Source organism: Chiloscyllium plagiosum, unplaced genomic scaffold, assembly GCF_037043375.1.
Source record: "Chiloscyllium plagiosum isolate Xiang-an unplaced genomic scaffold, Cpla_swu_hap1 HiC_scaffold_45, whole genome shotgun sequence".
NCBI classification, from domain to species: domain Eukaryota; kingdom Metazoa; phylum Chordata; class Chondrichthyes; order Orectolobiformes; family Hemiscylliidae; genus Chiloscyllium; species Chiloscyllium plagiosum.
Genome location: NW_028270183.1, coordinates 100,767,400 through 100,794,792, shown reverse-complemented (window position 1 = coordinate 100,794,792; position 27,393 = coordinate 100,767,400).

The following is a 27,393-nucleotide window of genomic DNA, read 5'->3' as shown; positions in this document are numbered from 1 at the left end:
ATATAAAACAGCAATGTTTGCTTCTCCTTGCTATCTGTAAGCTCTACATAAACTGATTCTGTGAAAGCTGAGGGATATGGTCTGTGTCATTATTAATGATACACATGGACAAGACATTCGGGGAGGCTCACCTCGACGCTGGGATGATCTGAATAAATGTCCAACAATACAGTACAAGCATCAATAATCTTCCCCGCTCTGCCCGGAAAAGTGTCACTGTATTCTGTCTGCCCCCTCATACTCACTGTATATCTGTTATAGCACTACCCCCGAACAAGATTCAAGCTCTATCTCCGAATAAGGCTCAGGCACGAACACTCTCACTATTGATTTCAGCAACTTCCTTCACCCACTTTCTCTGTCACTTATGCAATAGCCTCCACACTAATAACACGACATGGATACAACACTGTGGACTGACTCACTCAGGACACCTCACCATGTCACCCCACCTGGGCAAGCACTAACAGCAGGGCCACCCTCTCCCACCCTCACATCCTCCCTCCCTTTCTCCCATTCCAGGAGAAACAGTCTGGAATAGGACAGAAGAAGGCCAACCCAGGTGGTGGGGTGCCTGATATCTGTTCCCTCTCCCCTCCCCATGCCGTGTGGGGAGGACCTTGGTACAAGCTGAAGAGGACTGGCGCGACTTGTGTGGAGATTCTGAAACATCCACGTCCAACCAACCGAGTAAGGAGCAATGAACAGCGAAGCGCAATTCTCACTTTAAACCCATTGGCAGTTCCAGCGTCAGCTCTCTGGCATTTCCAGCGTCAGCTCTCTCACTCTCAAATAAAAAACAGATACCTCTCTGCACAATGATGCAGTCATAGAATTACCTAGAAATATTGGTAAATACCCCAATATAATAACAAGTACAATATGTACAAGGAGACAAGCATACACACACATAGAAGCACACAAAGACATGTACAGTCACACACAATAGAAACAAACACAGATAGAAATACGCAGGTTGATACACAGACAGACGTAGGCAAACAAATCCTCATATAACAAGCAGATGGACACACACAGACACTCGTCTCATTAAGACACAAATAGATCAGTTTTTAATTTATAAGGGGATCTAGGATTCAAGGCAAAAGGCAGAAGAATGAGTTTGAGGAGCATATAAGAAATTATTGAACGGCATATCGGACTCGATGGGTCGAATGGCCGAATTATGCTTCTTTTCTAATTCTCGTGTGGTGTGATGCTGTCAGATATTCTCTTCCTGAGACAGCGGCAGAAGCTGAGTTTTATAAGTATTTGATCAGAAAGAGACAGTGGGAATGTGGGCCAGGTTTGGAGTGCGGAATGGTGTCTGTCTATTCCTAATTACTGTATCTTTTTACCTGAAAAGTGGTGGCGATTTGATGTTGGGTTAACAGTTTAAAATAACGGGTCCCGCAATGAAATAGTATTGTGCTCTCTGTGGTGTCCTCAGCCTCAGGGAGCAGTAAAGACTTGGTTATTGAAGATATTCAATGCTGAGCTCGACTGATCTTTGCTGGACAGGAGACGGATGGTCAGACACAATCGGATCAGCCATGAGCAATCTGAATGGTGCAGCCGAATGACCAACTGCTGTCCCTACCCCATGTGTTGTTCCCTCAATCCACCCCACGAGGCTGTTACAGAGATATACTGCTGCCCCTACCCCACGTGTTGTTCCCTCAATCCACCCCACGAGGCTGTTACAGTGATATACTGCTGCCCCTACCCCATGTGTTGTTCCCTCAATCCACGCCTCGATCTGTTACGGTAGTATACTGGAAGGTCCTCACCAGAACGAAGGACCCGATACCCAACATGAGCAAGACGAATGTAGTGTACAGAATACCATGCAAGGACTGCACTAAACACTATATAGGACAAACAGGAAGTCAGCTCACAATCCGCTTACATGAACATCAACTAGACACGAAACGACACGACCAGCTATCCTTAGTAGCCACACACACAGACAACAAGCAACATGAATTCGACTCGGACAACACTATTATCATAGGGCAAGCCAGACAGAGAACAGCCAGGGAATTCCTAGAGGCATGGCATTCATCCACAAACTCCATCAACAAACACATCGACCTGGACCGAATATACCAACCACTTCAGCGGACAGCTGAAACTGACAACCGGAAGCGGCAGGGACAGACCACTATAAACACCGGAGGAAACATCAAAGAAGCGCTTCGCAGGAGGCTCCCAAGCAACAAAAACTTCCAGCTCGGCGAACAGAACCACAACAACGAGCACCCGAGCTACAAATCTTTGCACAAACTTTGAACACCACCTTGAATAATTCAAAGGGTATCCTGGATCCGTGATGCTCTTGATATCCAAGGCTGGGAAAGCAGTAAAGGCCTGAGGATATATTCCTGTCCATTGTTGGAACATTCCAGTCTCAGATTCTGATCTCTCCTCCCCCTCTCTCTAGAACTGCTTATCCCTGTTAGTGCTGTCGGTGATGCTCCTATTCATACTACGGGGTAATACATGGAATACAGTTCAATACTGTTTTACTAAAACTAAAAAAACAATTAAACTTTACATATTCTGGATAGGATATGTGAGGGTGACTGAGGGAACACATGTTGGCGTTGGTAGATCAATTGAGTATAATCATTCAATCTGACTTGGATATGGGAGTAATCCTGGTGTTTTATCGGAACATTAACATGCTTCTCTATTTATAAATGGAAACATACATCTTGCAACTACTGCTCAGACATTACAATATCAGTAAGACATTGAGAGAACTTTTATAGTCCATAATCAGGAGAGAAAATGTTCCTAAGACAACGTTAAAGCAGACAGACGGCATTGCATGTTAACCTAAGAGACGATGGTGACTGCAGATGTTGGAGAATTCAGTGTTGATAAAATGTGGTGGTGGAAAAGGCATTGCAGGTCAGACAGCATCCGAGAAGCAAGAGAGTCAACATTTCAGATAGGACCCTTCTTCAGAACTGGGAAGGGGGAAAGGGTCTGGTGGGGGTGAGGAAGGGGGAAAGGTAGGCACTACGTGGAAGACAGTGATAGTAATAGGTCGGATTGGAGTGTGGAGTGTATAGATGGGAAGGAAGATGGACAGGTAGATCCCCTCGAGAGGGCGGATCTGAGTCGGAGGGTTGGATCTGGGATTTGGGTGGGTGAGGGGAGATTTGTAAATCAGTGAATCCAATCTTCATGCCATGTGTTTGTAGGCTCCCTGGCAGAAGATGACGTGTTCCTGGCAACATTCTGGGAAATCTCTTCTGAACACTCTCCAGCTTAGTAATCTCCTTCCTATAACAGCACTGCACACAGTACAACGGAAGAGGCTTTTTCAATGTCTGGCACAATCTCAGCATGACCCCTAACTTCTAAAGTCAATGATCTGAGCACCCTTGGATCCCTGTATTCTATAACTCTACCAACGCAATACCATTAATTGTATAAGTCATTCCCTTGTTTGTTTTACCAAAATGCAATACCTCGCATTTATCCAAGTTAACCACCATCTGCCACACCTCAGCCCAGTGAGTGTTATTAATGCCCCCTCATCCTCTCCCTTCAGCTTTAAAAGACCCTCCCCTCACCAAAGGTCTACAGATACCAACCTTGAGTTTTCGAAAGACCCAGAGGTTGGTTTGCCTTGTGTCGGCAGATTGTGCAGTGGTTATGGAGAGGCTGGAAAGTAAGCAGTGGCCTTGTATCACTTAATTGTTTTAGGAAGACGGAAACCACATGTCTGAGATTGGAAATAGTGACCAGTGTGTTTTGGCCAGAAACTGGGCTCTTTCCACATCTCTATTGTTCGGCATTGATATATTTTCGAGATCCTTCAGAGTGTGCCTGCAGGATTTCTTTTGCTAATATTGCAGACAACAGATAATAACCATTTAAGCTGGAAATCATAGCCCAGCAATTAAAGATGTTCATAGTTTATCTCAATAGCAGAGCACATGCGATTATCATCCTGTAGTTGAGTCTAATACCTTTTATTTGTTCAACAATGAGAACAGTGGTCTGTGTATATCAGTAATGTTAATCAGAATGTAATAAATGCTTGCAGAGCTGAAAGCTGACACTTAAAATATGACCCAAATTCTGGACATGGTGTAAGTCTTGTGTAATGGAAAGCGACCCTGCCTCTGTGCCAGAGTTCTGGATTTGATTTCATTCTATGAACCTGTGTTAGTGTCACAATCTCTGGAGCAGATGATCTGGATTCATGTCCTGCCTGTTGTGGAGGCGTGTTACAGCATGTCAGAACAGGCTGATGAGCAAGCACACAGGAGAATCATGTTGCAGATTTCGGGGCTATTGCTGATTAGTGGTAGTGCCCCTTCCTCTGACCCTAAAGGTTCAAGTTTCTAATCCGAAAGAGATGTTTCATTATATGTCTGAACACGTGGATTAAAATCATTTTAGAATTGTGACTTGATGGAGATAGAAGAAGTGTCATGATTAAATTTCAGAATTTAGGCCCATGATGACTGAAAGCACAGCCATTCGTGTTGATTGGAGTCGCATTTGCAATTTCTAGAGGGTTATATAATCTTGGGAAGGGTAGATAGTCAAGGTCTACCTCCCAGGGTAGGGTAGACCAAAACTGAAGAGCATTGGTTTAAGGTGAGAAGAGAAAGATTGAAGAGGGACCTAGAGGGCAACGTTTTCACGCAAAGCATAGTGCGTGTATGAAATGAGCTGCCAGAGGAAGTGGTGGAGAATGGTGCAATTCCAACATTTAAAAGGCATGAGTATATGAATTGGAAGGTTTCAGAGGGAGATGGGACGAATGCTGGAAAATAGGATAAGATTAATCCAAAATATCTGGTCGGCTTGGATGAGTCGAAGGGTCTGTTTCTCTACTGTACAGTTCTACGAACCACATATTCAATTGATCAAGATATCGTTATAATCACGGACTGTAAAACATTACTTTTGAGTGCGTGTAGCATCTAAGGTAAGACTGTTTGTTTTAAAAATACTTACCGGTAGCGGGCAGCGGTGTTTTTTTTTCTCTCTTTTACAGAAAGAGCGGGAGCAGCAGGGGGAAGTGACGAAGACCGGAGGGGCAGCCGGGTAGGTTTTCTTTCCTATAAAAGCGACCAGGAGAAGAACCCGAAGCACTACGGACGTAGTGCCTCCCTCCCGCCCTCCTTCTCTAACCTAAATAATAAGACCCGTTGTGGTAAGTAGGTAAGTGCTGCATTTTGCTTTAGACCCAGTTTTTTTTTACATAAAAGGTTGCTTTCAGAGGGATGGCAGTGAAGGCAGTGCAATGTTCCTCTTGCAACATGTTTGAGGTGAGGGATGCCATGGACGACCCTGCTGATTACACTTGCAGGAAGTGCACCCATCTCCAGCTCCTCCAAGGCCGCGTTAGGGAACTGGAGCTGGAGTTGGATGAACTTAGGATCATTCGGAAGGCAGAGGGGGTCATAGATCGGAGCTTTAGGGAAGTAGTAATTCCAAAGATGGCAGCTAGATGGGTGACAGTGAGGGGGACTGGGAGGAAGCAGCCAGTGCAGGGACCCCCTGCGGCCGTTCCCCTCAAGAACAAGTATACCGTTTTGGATATTTGTGGGGGGGGGGACTTACCAGGGGTAAGTAACGGGGCTCAGGCCTCTGGCACGGAGCCTGTCCCCGTTACTCAGAAAGGAAGGGTGGAGAAGAGCAGAGCAATAGTAATTGGGGACTCAATAGTTCGGGGCACAGATAGGCGGTTTTGTGGGAACGAGAGAGACTCACGTTTGGTATGTTGCCTCCCAGGTGCAAGGGTACGTGACGTCTCTGATCGTGTTTTCCGGGTCCTTAAGGGGGAGGGGGAGCAGCCCGAAGTCGTGGTCCACATTGGCACCAATGACATAGGTAGGAGGAGCGCTGAGGATGTTAGACAGGCTTTCAGGGAGCTAGGTTGGAAGCTCAGAGTTAGAAAGAACAGAGTTGTTGTCTCTGGTTTGTTACCCGTGCCACGTGATAGAGAGTCGAGGAATAGGGAGAGAGAACAGCGTGGGTTGGTACCTGGGACTTCGATGTTGTGGCCATTACGGAGACATGGGTAGAACAGGGACAGGATTGGCTGTTGCAAGTTCCAGGGTTTAAATGTTTTAGTAGGGTCAGAGGTGGGGGCAAAAGAGGGGGTGGTGTGGCATTGCTTGTCAAAGATAGTATTACAGCTGTGGAAAGGACAATGGATGAAGACTCGCCATCAGAGGTAATTTGGGCTGAGGTTAGGAATAGGAAAGGTGAGGTCACCCTGTTAGGAGTTTTTTACAGGCCCCCTAATAGTCCTAGAAACGTAGAAGAAAGGATTGCGAGGATGATTCAAGAGAAGAGTGAAAGTAATAGGGTGGTTGTTATGGGGGACTTTAACTTTCCTGATATTGATTGGGAAAGCTATAGCTCAAGTTCGTTAGATGGGTCAGTGTTTGTCCAATGTGTGCAGGAGGGTTTCCTGACACAATATGTAGATAGGCCAACAATAGGTGAGGCCATACTGGATTTGGTTCTGGGTAATGAACCAGGCCAGGTGTTAGAATTAGAGGTAGGTGAGCACTTTGGGGACAGTGACCACAATTCGGTGACTTTTACTCTAGTGATGGAGAGGGATAAGAGTGCACTACAGGGCAAGAGTTATAGCTGGGGGCAGGGAAATTATGATGCGGTGAGGCATGACTTAGGATGTGTGGCCTGGAAAAGTAAGCTTCAAGGCAAGGGTGTAATTGATATGTGGAGCTTGTTCAAGGAGCAACTATTGAGTGTCCTTGATAAGTATGTACCCGTCAAGCAGGGAGGAAAGGGTCGTGTGAGGGAGCCGTGGTTTAATAAGGAATTGGAATCCCTTGTTAAATGGAAGAGGGCGGCCTATGTAAAGATGAGGCGTGAAGATTCAATTGGGGCGATTGAGAGTTATAAGGTAGCCAGGAAGGACCTGAAGAGAGAGCTAAGAGCAGCAAGGAGGGGACATGAATGATCCTTAGTTGGTAGGATTAGGGAAAACCCTAAGGCTTTCTATAGGTATGTCAGGAATAAAAGAATGACTAGGGTAGGAATAGGTCCAGTCAAGGATAGTAGTGGGAAGTTGCGTGTGGAGGCTGAAGAGATTGGGGAGACACTGAATGAATACTTTTCGTCAGTATTCACTCAGGAACAGGACATTGTTGTCGATGTGAGTACCGAGTCACAATTAAGTAGAATGGATGGCTTTGAGGTATGTAGAGAAGAGGTGTTGGAAATCCTGCAAAGGGTGAAAATAGATAAGTCCCCTGGGCCTGATGGCATTTATCCTCGGATTCTCTGGGAAGCAAGGGAGGAGATTGCAGAGCCATTGGCCTTGATTTTTATGTCCTCGTTGTCTACAGGAGTAGTGCCAGAAGATTGGAGGCTAGCAAATGTGGTTCCCTTGTTTAAGAAGGGGAGTAGGGATAACCCTAGTAACTATAGGCCGGTGAGTCTCACTTCTGTTGTGGGTAAAATCTTAGAGAGAATTGTAAGGGATAGGATTTATGAACATCTGGATAGGAATAATGTGATCAAGGATAGTCAGCATGGTTTTGTGAAGGGCAGGTCGTGCCTCGCAAACCTTATTGAATTCTTTGAGAAGGTGACTAAGGAGGTGGACGAGGGGAAAGCAGTAGATGTGGTGTATATGGATTTTAGTAAGGCGTTTGATAAGGTTCCCCATGGTAGACTACTGCAAAAAATACAGAGGTATGGCATTGAGGGTGAGTTGGAGGTTTGGATTAGGAGTTGGCTGGCTGGAAGAAGACAGAGGGTAGTAGTTGATGGTAAAGGTTCATCTTGGAGTGCTGTCACTAGCGGTGTTCCGCAAGGATCTGTTTTGGGACCATTGCTGTTTGTCATTTTTATAAATGACCTGGAGGAGGGGTTAGAAGGTTGGGTGAGCAAGTTTGCGGATGATACGAAAGTTGCAGGAGTGGTAGACAGTGAGGAAGGATGTGGCAGGTTACAGCGGGATATAGATAAGCTGCAGAGCTGGGCAGAAAGGTGGCAAATGGAGTTCAATGTAGCTAAGTGTGAGGTGATTCATTTTGGTAAGAGTAATAAAAAGATGGGGTACTGGGCTAACGGTTGGATACTTGGTAGTGCGGATGAGCAGAAAGATCTTGGTGTCCATGTACACAAATCTTTGAAAGTTGCCACCCAGGTAAATAGTGCGGTGAAGAAGGCATATGGCGTACTGGCTTTTATTGGTAGAGGAATTGAGTTCCGGAGTACTGAGGTCATGTTGCAGTTGTATAAGACTCTGGCGCGGTTGCATCTGGAGTATTGTGTGCAGTTTTGGTCGCCATACTATAGGAAGGATGTGGAGGCACTGGAACGGGTGCAGAGGAGGTTTACCAGGATGTTGCCTGGTATGGTAGGAAGATCGTATGAGGAAAGGCGGCACTTGGGGCTGTTTTCATTGGAGAAAAGAAGGTTTAGGGGTGACTTGATAGAGGTGTACAAGATGATTAGGGGTTTAGATAGGGTCGACAGTGAGAATCTTTTTCCACGTATGGAGTCAGCTATTACAAGGGGGCATAGCTTTAAATTAAGGGGGGTAGGTAGAGGACAGATGTTAGGGGTAGGTTCTTTACTCAGCGAGTCGTGAGTTCATGGAATGCCCTGCCAGTAGCAGTGGTGGACTCTCCTTCATTATGGGCATTTAAACGTGCATTGGATAGGCATATGGAGGATAGTGGGCTAGTGTAGGTTAGGTGGGCTTGGATCGGCGCAACATCGAGGGCCAAAGGACATGTACTGCGCTGTATTCTTCTATGTTCTATGTTCTATGTAACTTTGTCCACGATACAACCAATCTTGATGTCATCTATAAATTTGCTAATCATGGCTTCTACAATTCTAATCTAAGTGTTTGATATAAATGACAAACAAAAGGGGATCCAACACTTTTTCTTGTGAATCACATCTGATCCCAGGTTTCCAGTTTAAAAACAACCCACCACCTTCACCCTGTCTCCTGCCATTAAACAGACATACACAGAAGCACACACACGCACAAAACTCACCACCACTACACTGCCTCCTGCAATTAAACTGATATACACAGAAACACACACACACAACCCTCCACCACCACCCTGTCTCCTGCCATTAAACAGTTACACACAGAAACACACACATCCCTCTACCACCACCCGGTGCCCTGCCATTAAACAGATATATACAAAACACGCACACATAACATTCCACCGCCACCCTGTGTCCTGCGATGAAACAGATAAACACACACACCAATATCGAGATACAGGTAGTCATATCTTTAATACAGAGATAGATAATTTTTGATTAAAACATGGGTCCAGAGTTACATTGAGAATGTAGGGGCATTGTGTTGAGAAACATGTCAGGCAGGTCCGAACAGCAAAGTAGAGTTGATGGGCCTAATGATCTTATTTCAATTTCCTTTTGTGTGTGGCCGTCAGGTGACAGGAAAATTTTTTTGGAGAGTGCAATGGAGGCTGAGTTTGATAAATACTTTACTGAACAATCAATGCGATTGTGGGATAGGTTTGAGGAGCTGATTAGTCTATGTCTGTTCCCATTTGTTGTGCTGTTATTTCTCAGAAGAGGAGGCGACCTTCTGTGAGGTTAACACACTTTAAAATTAAAAGATCTCCCATTGATATTTGAGATAACGTTGTTCTGTTCTCCTTCGGATTGTGCAATCTGTGGCGCTGTCTTCCCCAGGGAACAGTGAAGACTGGATCATTGAAGATACTCAAGGCTGATCTTGACTGATCTTTGATGGGCAGAAGAGTCAATGTTTATTGACAAGAGACAGGAAGGGGGTGGTCAGCTACACTCAGACCAGCCCTGATGTTTCTAAACTGAGCAGCAGGTTGGAGGGGACGAATGGCCAAGTGATGCTCTTATCGCACATGTGGTACTCCCAATTCGCCCCTCGAGGCTGTTACAGAGAGAGAGGAAAGCGCCTTTCAGCCAGTCAGGTGCGTAATAATGAGACAGGAGGGGACTATTCTGCCCCTCTGTGAAGTTACACAGGAATAGAATACATCATTCAACACAATGACTAAATTGCATCTCACTGGAGGAGGCCATGCAACCTTTCTGGGCAGCTACACAGGAACAGGGAAGGTCTGGATAACCAGCTGGAAATATAGAGTAGAGATAATTTTCAGCTTGGAAAGCTGTAACTATTTGAATTCCTCAGGGATCAGTGTGAGTTTTTCAACAGATTACAATCCAGACTAATGCCTTGGATGAAGGGGCTGAATGGACTGGAGCACAGTTTGCTCATACACCAGGACAAACATTCAATCAGGTGTCAATTGGAGGCAGAGCATCTGCAATGGCATACAGACAGGGGAGGGCAGTGAGTAAACCTGTGACAAAAAAAACAGTACAATGTGGGTGACTGGAACTTTGTGTTTTGGGGAAACAATAAACCAGCAGTAAATAATTTAAATGGAGAGAGAATGCAGAACTTGGTGGTATACAGGGATTTGTGTGTCTTCGTGGATGAATCACATCAAGTTGCTCTGAAGATGCAGCAATTGATTTGGAAGGGAAGCGGAATGATGCTGTTTTGTGCAATGGGTATCGAGTTTGAACTTAGCGATATTTTCCTGCATCAGTACAAGGCATTGCAGAAACCACGTCTGACGTCTTGTTTGAAATTATGATCCCCACAACTGAAAAAAAAAGCTAAATTGCTTTCAAATATTACAAAGATGCTTATCTTTACTTGGCCTTCGGATGAAGGCACATGACGGATTACCAGTTTCGGCCTGAGAATGAGAGATGTTCTTATTGACCATACAAGATCACGAGGAGAGTGCAGCTGGTGAATATCTGACGGATATTTCCTCTTGTGTGGGAGAATAAAACTGGGGATGCAATTTAAGAATAAGACAAGTTCTGATGCAGGGTCACTAGACCAGAAACGTTAACTCTCATTTCTCTTCAGACATGCTGCCAGACCTGCTGAGCATTTCCAGCAATTTCTGTATTTCGTTCAGAATAAAAAACATGCATTTTAACGTAGATATGGTGAAGACATTAAACATTTTATTTTATATTACGCAGGCACATATAAACACATCCTCAAATCAAGTAGGGTAAATTATTGGTTATTGAAATTGGTTATTGGTTATTGCACCTACATGAAGCAGGAAATTTGATGGAGTCATATCGTTCAGACAATGTTCAAGGAGATTTCACATGGTCCAGTTTGGGGAGTAATAACGTCATTGAATCAACTTAGAGATGGAAAAGTGTAATCTGTCTGAGCATGAACAGTCTGTTCCTCCCTTTCTCGTTCCCTATCCCTCATCACAGCAATGTGTGCAAGCAAAAAGAAAGCACAGTCGGTTTTATCACTCATGAGGATTCATTGGAATCTCCCCACTGCTTGAAGAAAAGGGAATTCAGCCATTTTCATCTGTTCCGGGAAGGAATCACATTTTCAGAAGCTTGTGTGAGCAGAATAACTTCAGAAGTAATTACTAAGACTCGATAGTGGTGGGGCGGGGGGTGCAGACAGGAGATTCTGAGGGATTCTGTGGCTGCAAATGGGAATTCAGGATGGTGTGTAGCCTCACACATGCCAGGGTCCAGGGTGTCTCAGAGCGGCTGCAAATCGTTCTCAAGGGAGAGGGGCAGCAGCCAGAAGTCATTGTGCACGTTGGTACAAATGACGGAGGTAGAAATAGGGATGAGGTCCGGCAGAGTGATTGTAGAGAGCTAGGAAAAAAGATAAAAGCCAGGATCATGACAGTGGTAATATCGGGTTTACTTCCAGTACTACATGCTAGTGACGGTAAGAACAGAAGGTTATGGCAAATGAATGTGTGGCTAAAGAATTGGTGCAGGGGGCAGAGATTCAGATTTTTAAATCATTGGGATCTTTTGTGGGGCACAAGCAAACTGTTCAAGAGGGACGGGCTATACCTGAACTGGAGGGAGTCCAATATGTTGCCAGGCAGTTTGCTCGTGCTACAAGGGAGGGTTAAAACTAGATTGGCTGGGGCTGGGGAGGCTATTGAGCGTGGGATCCTCAACAGCAGGGAGAAAATTGCGAGGATGGAAGGAGATACAGTAATCAAAAACAGTGAAGTGAAGAGAAAGTTCCGGCAGGAACACGACAGAGGGCAAGGAAAGCCTGTTGGATTAAATTGCATCTGTTTCAATTCAAGATGGCTGACAGCAATGGCTGATGAACTCAGGGCGTGGATAAGTAGGTGGGACTGAGATATTATAGCCATTACACAAACAGGACTAAGGGAGAGACAGGATTGGCAGCTTAAGGTACCAGGTTATAGCTGCTTTTGGCGGGATAGTGGTGGTGGAAGGAGCGGAGGGGTAGTTGCATTTTTGATTAAGGTGAGTATCACAGCTGTGATCAGATATAAAACAATTGAAGAATCATCCAGTAAAGCTTTGTGGGCGGAGCTAAGAATTATGGAAGAAATGGTGACATTATTGGGGTTTTACTATAGGCCCCCAAATAGTCAACGGGAATTCGAGGAACAAACATATGTGGAGAGATTGGGGAGACTTGCAAGGCCAATAGGATTGTCGTTGTACGAGATTTTAACTTTGCGAACATAGACTGGGACTGACACATAATTAAGGGCGTAGATTGGGTGAACGTATTAAGTGTGTTCAGGGAAGTTTCCTCACGCAGTGTGTAGAGGGGCCTACTCGGGAAGGGGCAAAACTCGACATACTTTTGGGAAATAGAGCAGGACAGGTGACTGAGGTGACAGTGGGAGAGCACTTTGTGACCAGTTACCATTGTTCTATTAATTTTATTATAGTTGTGGAGAGGGACATACTGGTCCACAGGTGCAAGTTCTAACTTGAGGCAAGGTGAATTTTGATGGAATTAGTCTGAAACTTGCATAGGCTGTTTGGGGTAGTTTGTTTGCAGGCAAAGGGACCTCCAGCAACTGGGAGGCATTTAAAAGTGAGATAGCAAGAGCTCAATGTCTATATATTTCTGTGAGGGTGACGGGCAAGGTTGTCATGAAGTGGGAACCCTGGATAACAAGAGATATTGAGGCTTTAACCAAAAAAAAAGAGGAGGAGGTGCGAGTAAGGTCCAGGTTGATAGGATCAAAGGAATCCCTGGACACATACTGGGGATACAGGAGTTTACTGAAGAAGGAAATCAAGAGGGTGAGAAGGGGGCACGAGATAACCTTGGCTGAGAAGATCAGGACGAATCCAAAGAGTTTATTTACATATATTAAGGAAAAGAGAATAACTACAGTGAGAATACGACCCTTCAAGGACCAAAGTGGATATGCATATGCGGAACCACAGGAAATTCTGAAGGTTCTCAATTGATATTTCTCCTCTGTATTTACTGTAGAGAAATACGTGAAGACTTGGTGTGGGAGCTCATGGAAGTTAGTGGTGATATCTTTGGGGACAATCTATATGATAGTAGAGGAGGTGTTGGATGTACAGGTATTAGAATGTAGAAAGGTGGATAAATCTCCTGGTTCTGACCATATGTATCAAAGAACACAGCAGGAGTCTAGAGAAGAAACTACAGGGAGCCTGTTTGATATTTTAGCATCATCGTTAGCTACAGGTGAGGTCCCAGTAGACTGGAGGGTAGCGAATGTTGTTCCCTTATTCAAGAAGGGAAGGAAAGAAATACCTGGGAAATATAGACCAGTAAGCCAAAGCGAATTTGATGGTGACAGTGAGGGAAGTTTTCAGAAATTGCAGCAGCACCTTGATTAGCTGGGGAATTGGGCTGGGAAATAGGAAAATATAGTTTAAAAGATATAGACGTGAGTTTTGCATTTTGGAAAGTCAAATCAAGGCAGGAATTTCGTCGTGAATGGCAGGGCGTTAAATGGTGTAGTGAAACAGATGGACCTTGGAGTACAGGTGCATGGTTCTCTGAAAGTAAAGTCACAGGCAGACAGGGAAGTGAAGAAGGGTTTTGGCACATTGGCATTCATCAGTCTGGAAGTTGGGAAGTTCTGTTGCACGTTTCAGGATGTTGGTGAGGCCCACTTGCATTGCTGTGTTCAGTTTTGGTCACATTGCTATTGGAAGGATGTTATTAAACTGGAAAGATTGCAGACGAAATTTACAAGGATGTTGACATGATCCAACAGTGTGAGTTACAGGGAGAGGTTGGTCAAGCAATGACATTATTCTTTAGAGCATAGGAGACTGAGGGGGACTGATGGTGGGACGGGTTTGTTAAAAAATACGCAAGATCATGAGAAGCATGGATATGGTGAACGAACCAAGTCTTTTTTTCCCAGAGTTTTGTAATCGAGGACGAGAGTGCGTCAGTTTAAGGTTAGAGGGGAAATAATAAAAGAGACCAAGAGGGGCAAATATTTCTCAGAGCGCAATACGCATATGGAATGAGCTGTTAGTGAAAGTGGTTGAGGCATTAACATTAACAATATTTCAAAGGCACTTGGAAAAGTATGGATAGGAAAGTTTCAGAAGCAGATGGGCCATGTGCAGGGAAATGGGGTTAGTGTGGATGGACATTAAGGTCAGCATAGATTAGTTTGGACCAAAGGGCCTGTCTTCACGCAGTAAGACTCTCTGACTCTACAAGCAGAATAACATTTGGGCCAAACTCTATTTTTTTCCTTTTGTCATGAGTTCCAATAATATTTGGACAATGTTCTTTCAAGTTAAAATCGCAGAGATTTTGATTTCCATTTTTTTATCAAATGTGTGTGTGTGTGTGTGTGTGTGTGTGTGTGTGTTCCTCAGTATTTTTCAAAGGGAAGTATTAATGTACATGTTTGCAATACCCACTCATCATCCTTCTTTACATCATTGTTTGAGTAACTTTGTTTTAGTCATAAACGTTTTGTTTTAGCAGATTAAAGAAATCGGCCTGACTTATTCAGACGAAGATGTTGTGAAACTTGAAAGGGTTCAGAAAAGATTTACAAGGATGTTGCCAGGGTTGGAGGATCTGAGCTAAAGGGAGAGGCTGAACAGGCTGAGGCTGTTTTCCCTGGAGCGTCGGAGGCTGATGGGTGACCTTATAGAAGTTTACAAAATTATGAGGGGCATGGATAGGAAAAATAGGCAAAGTCATTTCCCTGGCGTTGGGGAGCCCAGAACTAGAGGCCATAGGTTTAGAGTGAGAGGGGAAATACTTTAAAGGGACCTAAGGGGCAACTTTTTCACGCAGAGAAGATGTGATGGAGGCTGGTACAACTGCAACATTAAAGAGGCAAATGGATGGGTATATGAATAGAAAGGGTTTGTAGGGATATGGGCCGGGTGCTGGCAGGTCAACTAGATTGGGTTGGGATATCTGGTCAGCATGGACGGGTTGGACCAAAGGGTCTGTTTCCATACTGTACATATCTATAACTCTATGACTGACCCGACACACTCTGAGAACTATATCATTGGCAATTTCACTAACCTAGTAATAATTAAATTTTTTGTGACCAGTGGAAGAATGGGACTGGAAAAGGGAACAGTGATCTAAAAACACAGTTAACTATCAGCTCAGTGAGCCTAACGTCAGTAGTGTAGGTTGTTTGAGGGTGTTTTGAGGGATATTATTTACATGCATTTAGAAAGACAAGGACTGGTTTGGGGTAGTCAACGTGGCTTTGTGCGATGGAAATCAAGTATCATTCATGTGATCGTGTCTTTTGAGGACGTGACAAAGAAGATTGACGAAGGTTCTCTGATGTACATTGTTTACACAAGCTACAGCAAGGCGTTTAATAGGGTTCCTCATCCTAACAGATTACTCAGGTTAGGTCACATGGAATCCAGGGAACGTTAACCATTTAGATACAAAATTGTCTTGAAGGTAACGGATTGTTTTCCAGACTGGAGGCCTGTGGCCAGGGGTGTGCTGAAAGATTCACTGCTGAGCTCACTGCTTTTCATCATGGATATAAATAACTTGGATGTGAATATCAGAGGCATGGTTAATAAGTTTACAGATAACATCAACAAGGTGGTGCAGCGGACAGGAAGAAGATTATCTTAGACTACAGCGGCACCGTTGACCATCAAAGGGCCAAGAACTGGCAGATGAGTTTAATTTAGATATTTTTGAAGTTTTGCATTTTGGTAAATTAAAGCAGGGTCGTGCCTTCGGGAATGTTACAGAACAAAGAGACCTATAGATGCAGGTTCACAGTTCCTTGAAAGTGGAGTCGCAGGTAGACAGGACGGTGAAGAACACGTTTGACATGCTTGCCTTAATTGGTCAAAGCTTTGAGTATAGGAGTTGATGTGGCACGTTACCCCTATACAGGACGCTGGTGAAGCCACTTTAAGAATACTGCGCACAATTCCGTTGGCTCTGCTGATGGGAGGATGTTGAGAGGGCGCAGAAAAGATTTACAAGGATTTTTCGCTACGGGGGGGTTGAGATTTAGGTACAGGATGAACAGATTCAGGCTTTTCACCTGGACTGCAGGAGGGTCAATTGTGACATGAAAGTGGATTATAAAATCCTGAGGGGCATGGATAGTCTGAATGACCAAGGTGTTTTTCCCAGAGTTAGGGGAGTCCAGAACTAGACGGTATTGGGGAAAGTTTTAGAGTGGACCTTAGGAGTTACATTTTCATGCCAAAGGTGATACGTGTACGGAAGGTGCTGTTCGAGAAAATGTTTAAAGTGGGTACAATTACACATTCAAAATATATTGGGATAGGTACGTAAATAGGAATGGTTCAGAGGGATATGGGGCAAATGATGGCAAATGGGACTAGATCAAATAGGGATATCTGGCCGATGTGGGCAAGCTGAAATAAAGGATCTGTTTCCATGTTGTATGACTCTCTAATTCTATAAGAGAGATGGGGAAAATTCTAAAAGGGCCTTTCAAGTGAGAATTTTCTTCCCCAGAAGTTTGACATTCCTCTTTGTTTACGTTTATTCAAAGCTGCGTTAGTTAAGTATTTGACAGAGCAGTGAGTCACAGAGAATGGGATACAGACAGTAAAGTGGAGCTGAGACAACAACCTGATCAACCACAGTCTTGGTGCCTGGTCGAGAAGGGTCAAAGTGTCTAATGACCCACTCCTGCTCCTCAGTCCCATGTTTCTGTGTTCCTTTCAGCCCCTCAAAACTGCTAGACAGGAGCAGTTGGATGCTACTTACGGCTATAACCTGGTGCACGGAAACAGCCTCTCATGTCTGTCCCACACAGTTTAGGAGATTTGGAAAATGGAATTGGAAAATCCAGGCTGGTTATGAAACAGGCCCCTCATCTCTCTTTACGGAGCTCCCCCTCTCTGTAACTTGTGCTCCATTTGTTGGTCATGTTGTAGACCCAGATTCACTGTGAATACAGCCACGAGACCTCACCCAGAGATGGCTCACAGAATCCTCTGGTCTCTCTGACTGCAACATTCAATAACAGATCTTCCAGGAAAATAACACCTACTGACATTCCAATAACAGAATGGGAGAACATCGGAAACAGGAGGAAATTGTTCAAACCCCAATCCTGCCTTGCTCTTACTAAGATCATGACTGATCTGCTCTAGGTCTCAAAGCCTCTTTCATGCCCGATTGCTAATAGCCCTCACCTCTCTTATCGGTCAAAATCCATCTAAATCCTCTTTAAATAGTCTCATAGAAGATAGAACATAGAATATTATAGCACATTATAGTTCATTTGGCCCTCAACGTTGCACCGACCTTTTGTCCTACTCTCAGATCAGACTAACCTACATGCACTACTTTGTACTATCTTCTCATGTGCCTATCTAAGAGTCGCTTACATGTCCCTACTGTACCACTGCTGGCAGTGCATTTCACACATCCACCACTCTCAGTGTAAAGAACCGACCTCTGACATCTCCTCGAAACCTTGCTCCAAATGATGCCTCATCCTGATAGCCATTTCTGCCCTGAGAAAATGTCTCTGGCGATGCAATGTATATGTAGCCCTCTCACCACCTTGTTTATCTCTATCAAGTCACCTCTCATTGTTCTTCACGCCAACCAGGAAAGCCCAAGCTCCATCAATCTTTCTTCCCAAAGCCTGCCCCCCCCGTCCAGACAGCATTCTGACAAATTTCCTCTGCACTCTTTCTAAAGTTTCCATCTCCATTCCTATAATTGGGTGACGAGAACTGAACACAATATTTCAAGCGTGGTCTAACCAAGGCTCTATAGTGCTGCAGCATACCCTTACGGCTCTGAAAGTCAATCCCCCTGTTAATGAAAGCTAACACACCATTCGCCTTCTTAACAATCCGATCAATTTGAGCAGCAACTTTGAGGGATCTATGGACGTGGGCCCCAAGATCCCTCTGTTCCTCCATACTGCCAAGAATCCTGCATATAACACTGTATTCTGCATTCAAATTCAAGCTTACAAAGGGAATCACTTCACGCTTTTCCAATTTGAACTCCATCTGACACTTCTCAGCCCTGCTCTGCATTAGAGTCAATGTCCCGTTGCAACCTACAACATCCCTCCACACTATGTACTACTCTACAAACTTTCGTGTCATTGGCAAACTTATTAACCCCAACCTTCCACTTCCTTATCCAAGTCATGTATAAAAGTCGCAATGGGCAGAGGTGCCAGAACCGATCCCTGCGGGACACCACTGGTCCCTTTCAGTGAGCTAGCTCCCCTAAGTCTCTGTGTAAGATACTTCCTGACAGTCACTACCGTCTGTCTGAAGAAAACATTCTCCGCTTCTACACCATGACCTATTTATATGAACAAAATAGAGAACACATGGTCTCAGGTAAGAAAGACTGGCCCTGAACTCAAGGCAGTGTTAGACTGAGATGACATTAAGGATCCTGAGGAAAATCGCACTTAATGAGAATCGGTCGTGATCGCTCCACTGTTTGGAGTCATTCATAGCACAAGGGAAGATGTTTATCGTCAGTCGACATCAATCATCTCAGCCATGGGACACACCTGCAGGAGATCCTCAGGGAAGCTCCCTCAGCCCAGGTATGTACAATTGGTTGTTATAGAAAATGTGGGAGGAGGTCATTCAGCCCATTGATTCCAAACTGAGCAGAAGTGGGGATATTCATGGAAGGTTAGTTAATGTTCAAAACAAGTTGCCACTCCTCAGCTCTTGAAGTAGTCAGTATGCAACTAGAACTGGACACCATTCAAGACCATGCTTTTAAAGTCTGGGTAACATTCATGTAACAGCACTGCTGGACACCGCAAATTTCCACAATAATTGGAGGAGCTCATTCAGCACCTCAAGCTGAGTTCACAAAAATATGGGGAAAACATTCAGTCGATCAAACTATTGGACAGGAGGTGTGGTAGCTCACTCAGTCCCTCCTGTCTATTACATTGGAAGAGAAAAAATCTGCTCACTCCCACACTTCACTTACACAGGATCAGAAAGAGATCATTTCACACTCGGAGTGATTAAAAAGAAACAGGAAGAGGTCATTCAGCTTATCATGTCATTAATACAGGAACAGGAAGTTGTCACAGATCCTCCAACATCACAACAAATGGAGCAGTGACTGAATGGATAGACTGCTCCAATCTGGTCCACATGGCGTAATTACTCATACTACCTCTGTGTTACTTTAACATGGTTTTCCGGTAGTATGAATGAAGCCAACCTTTTTTAACCGTTCTCCAAGATGTCTTCAATCTTCAAGAAAACAGACTCACGGTCCCTATGGAGGTCAGATGCTGGTGCATAATTGTTAACCCTTTCAGACTGAAGGTATTTTGACTGCTGACAGGATTGTCTACAAAGTAACATTCGATTCAGTGTCACATAGTAACTGTGCATTAAAGTGTTCAGAGTTCATTCAGAGCGTGTACCTCTCTGTCAAACGACATGGGGGCTCTGCAGAGGCACACATCAGGAATCAAACATGCCATGAAAAGTATGGAATTGTCGCACTATTCAGCTGTTTGGAACATAATGAGTGTCCGTCCATCACCATCAAGTTTCAACTTCTTATGCTCTGACAGCGCTACAGATTAAACACATAGATCCTGAACTCTCTCGTCACGGTACATCATACCAAGGTTTAGTCTGGTGAAACTCCTTTGCACTGTCTCGGTGACAAAGAGATCATTATTTATAAAACAGACCAAATCTGTACACAATGCACCAAATACCTGTCTCAACAAATCACTACCATTGGGAAGATATACTAACCCTGGTACTCCAATCATTTTGTAAAAAGAGCCACATATCATTTACTTCCTGTCCCGTAAGAATTTTGTAAGTGACTTATGACCAAGGACATCCAGGTTCTTTTCGACAAAAGCACTCGCCGACCTCTCACCATTTAATAAATATAAATGTGAAAGTTGATATTTGTTGTTCCCATCTGATTCCGTTTTTATACCTTATGCACAGCTATTGACCAAACACTGATCCTTCTGATACACAACAAGCCTTCAGTCCAGAGAAAAACACTACTCCCTTCATTGTCTCCATTATCCAATTTTTAATCCAAGTCGTATATATTCCACACGTACCTACCCATGGAATTTAACATACCCACTCACCTATATTCAACCGTGTCAAACGTCTGCTGAAAATTCAAATATTCCACTCCCATTGGTTCTCAATTGTTGATGTTATAATGGACAATCTCCACAAACTACAGCAGGTTTATCAATGATCATTTCCCTTTCCTGAATCTAGACCGAATCTACCAAATCATATCACTGTTTTCCAAGTGTCTAGTTGTCACATTCTAATAAAAGATTACAATATATTTTTCTCATAGCTGACATTAAGCTATTTAGTTTTCTGTTTTCCCTCTCCGTCCTGTTTTAAATATTTAGGCTTATAATAGCTGCTTTCCAGTCTGCAGGATCCTTTCCTGAATCTAACTAGCTTTGAAGGATAATCAATAATTCTTTCACTGGCTCTGTTGCCACTTCCTCAATACTCTGGGATGTAGCTCATCAGATGCAGCAACTTATGAAACTTCAAATCAATTAGAAATTCAAATTCATACTCATCCTTAATTCCTCCTGCAACATGTATGAGGTGAGGGATGCCATCGACGTCCCTGCCGATTACACTTGCAGGAAGTGCACCCATCTCCAGCTCCTCCAAGACCGTGTTAGGGAACTGGAGCTGGAGTTGGATGAACTTCGGATCATTCGGGAGGCAGAGGGGGTCATAGATCAGAGTTATAGGGAAGTAATAACTCCAAAGATGGCAGATAGATGGGTGACAGTGAGGGGGACTGGGAGGAAGCAGCCAGTGCAGGGACCCCCTGCGGCCGTTCCCCTCAAGAACAAGTATACCGTTTTGGATACTTGTGGGGGGGGGGACTTACCAGGGGTAAGTAACGGGGCTCAGGTCTCTGGCACGGAGCCTGTCCCCGTTACTCAGAAGGGAAGGGTGAAGAAGAGCAGAGCAGTAGTAATTGGGGACTCGATAGTTCGGGGCACAGATAGGCGGTTTTGTGGGAACGAGAGAGACTCACGTTTGGTATGTTGCCTCCCAGGTGCAAGGGTACGTGATGTCTCTGATCGTGTTTTCCGGGTCCTGGAGGGGAAGAGGGGAGCAGCCCGAAGTCGTGGTCCATATTGGCACCAACGACATAGGTAGGAGGAGTGCCGAGGATGTTAGACAGGCTTTCAGGGAGCTAGGTTGGAAGCTCAGAGTTAGAACGAACAGAGTTGTTGTCTCTGGTTTGTTACCCGTGCCACGTGATAGAGATTCGAGGAATAGGGAAAGAGAACACTTAAATGGGTGGCTACAGGGATGGTGCAGGAGGGAGGGATTCCGGTTTTTGGATAACTGGGGTTCTTTCTGGGGACGGTGGGACCTCTATAAACAGGATGGTCTACACCTGAACCTGAGGGGCACCAGTATCCTTGGGGGGAGGTTTGCTAGTGCTCTTGGGGGGGGGGGTTTAAACTAACTCTGCAGGGGCATGGGAACCCAGATTGAAGCTTCAGGGTGCAGGGCCTGGAGTGTAGGGAGGTTAGGAACATGGCATCAATTTCCAAGGAGGGTGCCTGTAAACAGGAAAGTGGCTTGAAGTGTGTATACTTCAATGCAAGAAGTATACGAAATAAGGTAGGTGAACTTGCAGCGTGGGTTGGTACCTGGGACTTCGATGTTGTGGCTATTACGGAGACATGGCTAGAACAGGGACAGGATTGGCTGTTGCAGGTTCCAGGATTTAAATGTTTTAGTAGGGTCAGAGGTGGGGGTAAAAGAGGGGGTGTTGTGGCATTGCTTGTCAAAGATAGTATTACAGTGGTGGAAAGGACGATGGATGAGGACTTGCCATCTGAGGTAGTTTGGGCTGAGGTTAGGAATAGGAAAGGTGAGGTCGCCCTGTTAGGAGTCTTTTACAGGCCTCCTAATAGTCCTAGAATCATTGAAGAAAGGATAGGGAAGGTGATTCAGGAGATGAGTGACAGTAATAGGGTGGTTGTTATGGGGGACTTTAACTTTCCTGATATTGATTGGGAAAGCTATAGCTCAAGTTCGTTAGATGGGTCAGTGTTTGTTCAATGTGTGCAGGAGAGTTTCCTGACACAATATATAGACAGGCCAACAAGAGGTGAGGCCATACTGGATTTGGTTCTGGGTAACGAACCAGGCCAGGTGTTAGAATTAGAGGTAGGTGAGCACTTTGGGGATAGTGACCATAATTCGGTGATTTTTACTCTCGTGATGGAGAGGGATAAGTGTGTACTACAGGGCAAGAGTTATAGCTGGGGTCAGGGAAATTATGATGCGGTGAGGCATGACTTAGGATGAGTAGCTTGGAAAAGTAGACTCCAAGGCAAGAGTGTAAATGATATGTGGAGCTTGTTCAAGGAGCAACTATTGAGTGTCCTTGATAATTATGTACCTGTCAGGCAGGGAGGAAAGGGTCGTGCGAGGGAGCCGTGGTTTAATAAGGAATTGGAATCCCTTGTTAAATGTAAGAGGGCGGCCTATCTTAAGATGAGACGTGAAGGTTCAATTGGGGCAATTGAGAGTTATAGGGTAGCCAGGAAGGACCTGAAGAGAGAGCTAAGAGCAGCAAGGAGGGGACATGAAAGGTCCTTAGTCGGTAGGATTAGGGAAAACCCTAAGGCTTTCTATAGGTATGTTAGGAATAAAAGAATGACTAGGGTAGGAATAGGTCCAGTCAAGGATAGTAGTGGGAAGTTGCGTGTGGAGGCGGAAGAGATTGGGGAGACACTGAATGAATACTTTTCTTCAGTATTTACTCAGGAACAGGGCATTGTCGTTGATGCGAATACTGAGTCACAAATAAGTAGAATGGATGGCTTTGAGGTATGTAGAGAAGAGGTGTTGGAAATCCTGGAAAAGGTGAAAATAGATAAGTCCCCTGGGCCTGATGGCATTTATCCTAGGATTCTCTGGGAAGCAAGGGAGGAGATTGCAGAGCCATTGGCCTTGATTTTTATGTCCTCTTTGTCTACAGGAGTAGTGCCAGAAGACTGGAGGATAGCAAATGTGGTTCCCTTGTTCAAACAGGGGAGTAGGGATAACCCTAGTAACTATAGGCCGGTGAGTCTCACTTCTGTTGTGGGCAAAGTCTTAGAGAGAATTGTAAGGGATAGGATTTATGCACATCTGGATAGGAATAATGTGATCAAGGATAGTCAGCATGGTTTTGTGAAGGGCAGGTCGTGCCTCACAAACCTTATTGAATTCTTTGAAAAGGTGACGAAGTAGGTTGATGAGGGGAAAGCGGTAGATGTGGTATATGTGGATTTTAGTAAGGCGTTTGATAAGGTTCCCCATGGTAGGCTACTGCAGAAAATACGGAGATATGGCATTGAGGGTGAGTTGGAGGTTTGGATTAGGAATTGGCTGGATGGAAGAAGACAGAGGGTAGTAGTTGATGGCAAAGTTTCTTCATGGAGTGCCGTCACCAGCGGTGTTCCGCAAGGATCTGTTTTGGGACCATTGCTGTTTGTCATTTTTATAAATGACCTGGAAGAGGGGTTAGAAGGTTGGGTGAGCAAGTTTGCGGATGATACGAAAGTCGGAGGAGTTGTTGACAGTGAGGAAGGATGTGGCAGGTTACAGCAGGATATAGAGAAGCTGCAGAGCTGGGCAGAAAGGTGGCAAATGGAATTCAATGTAGCTAAGTGTGAGGTGATTCACTTTGGGAAGAATAACAAAAAGATGGGGTACTGGGCTAATGGTCGGATACTTGGTCGTGTGGATGAGCAGAGGGATCTTGGTGTCCATGTACACAGATCTCTGAAAGTTGCCACCCAGGTAAATAGTGCGGTGAGGAAGGCATATGGCGTACTGGCTTTTATTGGTAGAGGAATTGAGTTCCGGAGTCCTGAGGTCATGATGCAGTTGTATAAGACTCTGGTGCGGCCGCATCTGGAATATTATGTGCAGTTTTGGTCGCCATACTATAGGAAGGACGTGGAGGCACTGGAACGGGTGCAGAGGAGGTTTACCAGGATGTTTCCTGGGATGGAAGGAAGATCGTATGAGGAAAGACTGAGACACTTGGGGCTGTTTTCATTAGAGAAAAGAAGGTTTAGGGGTGACTTGATTGAGGTGTACAAGATGATTAGGGGGTTAGATAGGGTTGACAGTGTGAACCTTTTCCCGCGTATGGAGTCGGGTATTACAAGGGGCATAGCTTTAAATTAAGGGGGGGGGGGTAGATATAGGACTGAAGTTAGGGGTAGGTTCTTCACTCAGCGAGTCGTAAGTTCATGGAATGCCCTGCCAGTAGCAGTGGTGGACTCTCCCTCTTTATGGGCATTTAAGCGGGCATTGGATAGGTATATGGAGGATAGTGGGTTAGTATAGGTTAGGTGGGCTTGGATCGGCGCAACATCGAGGGCCAAAGGGCCTGTACTGCGCTGTATTCTTCTATGTTCTATGTTCCAATTTCCTGCGGTTTCTCATTTTTACCAGTCACTCTGTTTTCTCGTATTTCTGGAAGTTAGTTTCTGTACCTTCTCCTGTGGAGATGGAACCAATGTATTTCTCTTAGCAGGCAGATGGCTTCTGTTAGCTCGTGAACACATCGGAGGACTGCACTTCAGAGATGGTGGATATATTACCCACTCCAGCCTGGAAAGTTCCAGAATCAATCCAGTTCACTTCTGGGTGAGAGTTAGCACTGTCCTGTCACTGATGTGAGGCTTCAGGTTATACTGAAAGAAGGGATACAGCTAAGTGACTACATCATTTTGAAACAAGCTGTTTTCACACTTTACACTTGGAAGGGGTCCAGATTAGACAAATATTTTTGGAAATCCCAGGGAGAAATGAGCAGTGCCCAGCCCCACCCTGTTTACACAGCTTCCCTTCTGTGTAGTCTCAGCTCCATTTGTTTTCCATGAACCCAGATAAACTGTAAATGCAGTGTCTAGAGTGGGGCCAACAGGCCCTCGGTCTCCCTGAATGAACGCAGCCGCTGACAATACAAACCTGAAAACACTATGCACAGAATCTCCACTGACTTTCTAATGACAGCAGTGAGTCAATTCCACACACACATGGTTGACCCATTCAGTGTTGAAAATACCTCCGTCTCCTTAGTTTCCTTTCAAAGCTGAGAAAGCTGTTACATCTCCACGCAGTCCCAAAGTAACAGTTTATCTCTCCAAAGGAGCAGTTGACAGTAAAATTGCGTTTCTTTTTATCTCAGCAACTATAAGGGCAGCACCAGTATTGCTGATGGCTTTGATCACCACATTCAGAGAAGAGGGACAGTGGGAACATGACTCACTTTAAAAAGGACATGCCGAAATGGAGGTGGTATTCAGGAATATGGGAAAAGGGGAAATGTTAAAATAACTTCCCATCCTATTTTACTTCCGGTCCATCATTAACCATCCTTTTGCTTGTTTTTCCTCTATCTTTTTCTCTTTTTATCTCTAACTCTCTCTCTCTCTCTGACTCTCCCTCTAGCTGGACATTTCTCCATCCATTCAAACCTCCCACTCACCCTGGCAAACATCCCTGATACAAATAATATTATTTCCTAGTTGCATTCAGTTTTGATAGGGTCACTGAACTCGAAACGTTATTTGTGTTTCTCCAGTCCGACAGACTGCCATACCTGCTGATATTCTCCAACATTCTTTCAGACGCCAGAGAATTTTATTTCAGATCTCCAGCATCCATATTTCCTTCGTCATTTCACCTTTAATGTTGTTGTGTCACAGGATGCCAGCACCACTGGCAAGGGCAGCATTTGTTGTCCACCTCTAATGGCTCTTGACCACGCGGCTACTAGTCAATGTAATATGAACCAACCACATTGTTGTGTGTCTGAAGTTACACTTAGTCAAAATGGGGCAAAAATGCTAAGTTTCTTTACAAAAGGTTATCAGTAAAATAAGGAAAAGAATCCTGATGGTTTATGGTTGCCATGAGTGAAATTAGATTTGATTCCAATTTTTGTCATTTGAATTTAAGTTTAGTCATTGGCGATGGTAGAATTTCAAACAATGCTTTTAGAATCATTACCTATGCCTCTGAATTACATGCTCACTGACATTATTACTCTGATACAGAGTCCCTGTTGTGAAGTAACTGTAGAGACAAGAAATTGCTTGTGGGCAAAATATTTGAAACTGGAAGATACTTCAGAAGAGAACTGGAGCTGTAAAATCTGTCATTGACAAAGGGGTAGATGATGGCTAATTCAGCAACAGTACGGAGGCAGAGCTGGAGACTGGGAATATTATGGATGTTGGTGTCGGCAAATTTGATGACAGAGAGAATATGGAGATATAAAACAGTTCAGAGTAAAAACGACATTCAAAGTTCCAAACGGGCATGTTTCTGGCTTTTATTGGTAGAGGAATTGAGTTCCGGAGTCCTGAGGTCATGATGCAGTTGTATAAGACTCTGGTACGGCCGCATCTGGAATATTGTGTGCAGTTTTGGTCGCCATACTATAAGAAGGATGTGGAGGCATTGGAACGGGTGCAGAGGAGGTTTACCAGGATGTTGCCTGGTATGGAAGGAAAATCGTATGAGGAAAGACTGAGGCACTTGGGGCTGTTTTCACTAGAGAAAAGAAGGTTTAGGGGTGACTTGATTGAAGTGTACAAGATGATTAGGGGGTTAGATAGGGTCGACAGTATGAACCTTTTCCCGCGTATTGAGTCGGGTATTACAAGGGGGCATAGCTTTAAATTAAGGGGGGGTAGATATAGGACAGATGTTAGGGGTAGGTTCTTCACTCAGCGAGTCGTTAGTTCATGGAATGCCCTGCCAGTAACAGTAGTGGACTCTTCCTCTTTATGGGCATTTAAGAGGGCATTGGATAGGTATATGGAGGATAGTGGGTTAGTGTAGTTTAGGTGGGCTTGGATCGGCGCAACATCGAGGGCCCAAGGGCCTGTACTGCGCTGTATTCTTCTATGTTCTATGTTCTATGTACTTCTTAGATGTTTGTGAGTAAGCAGTTTGAAAATGCATGAAAAGGAA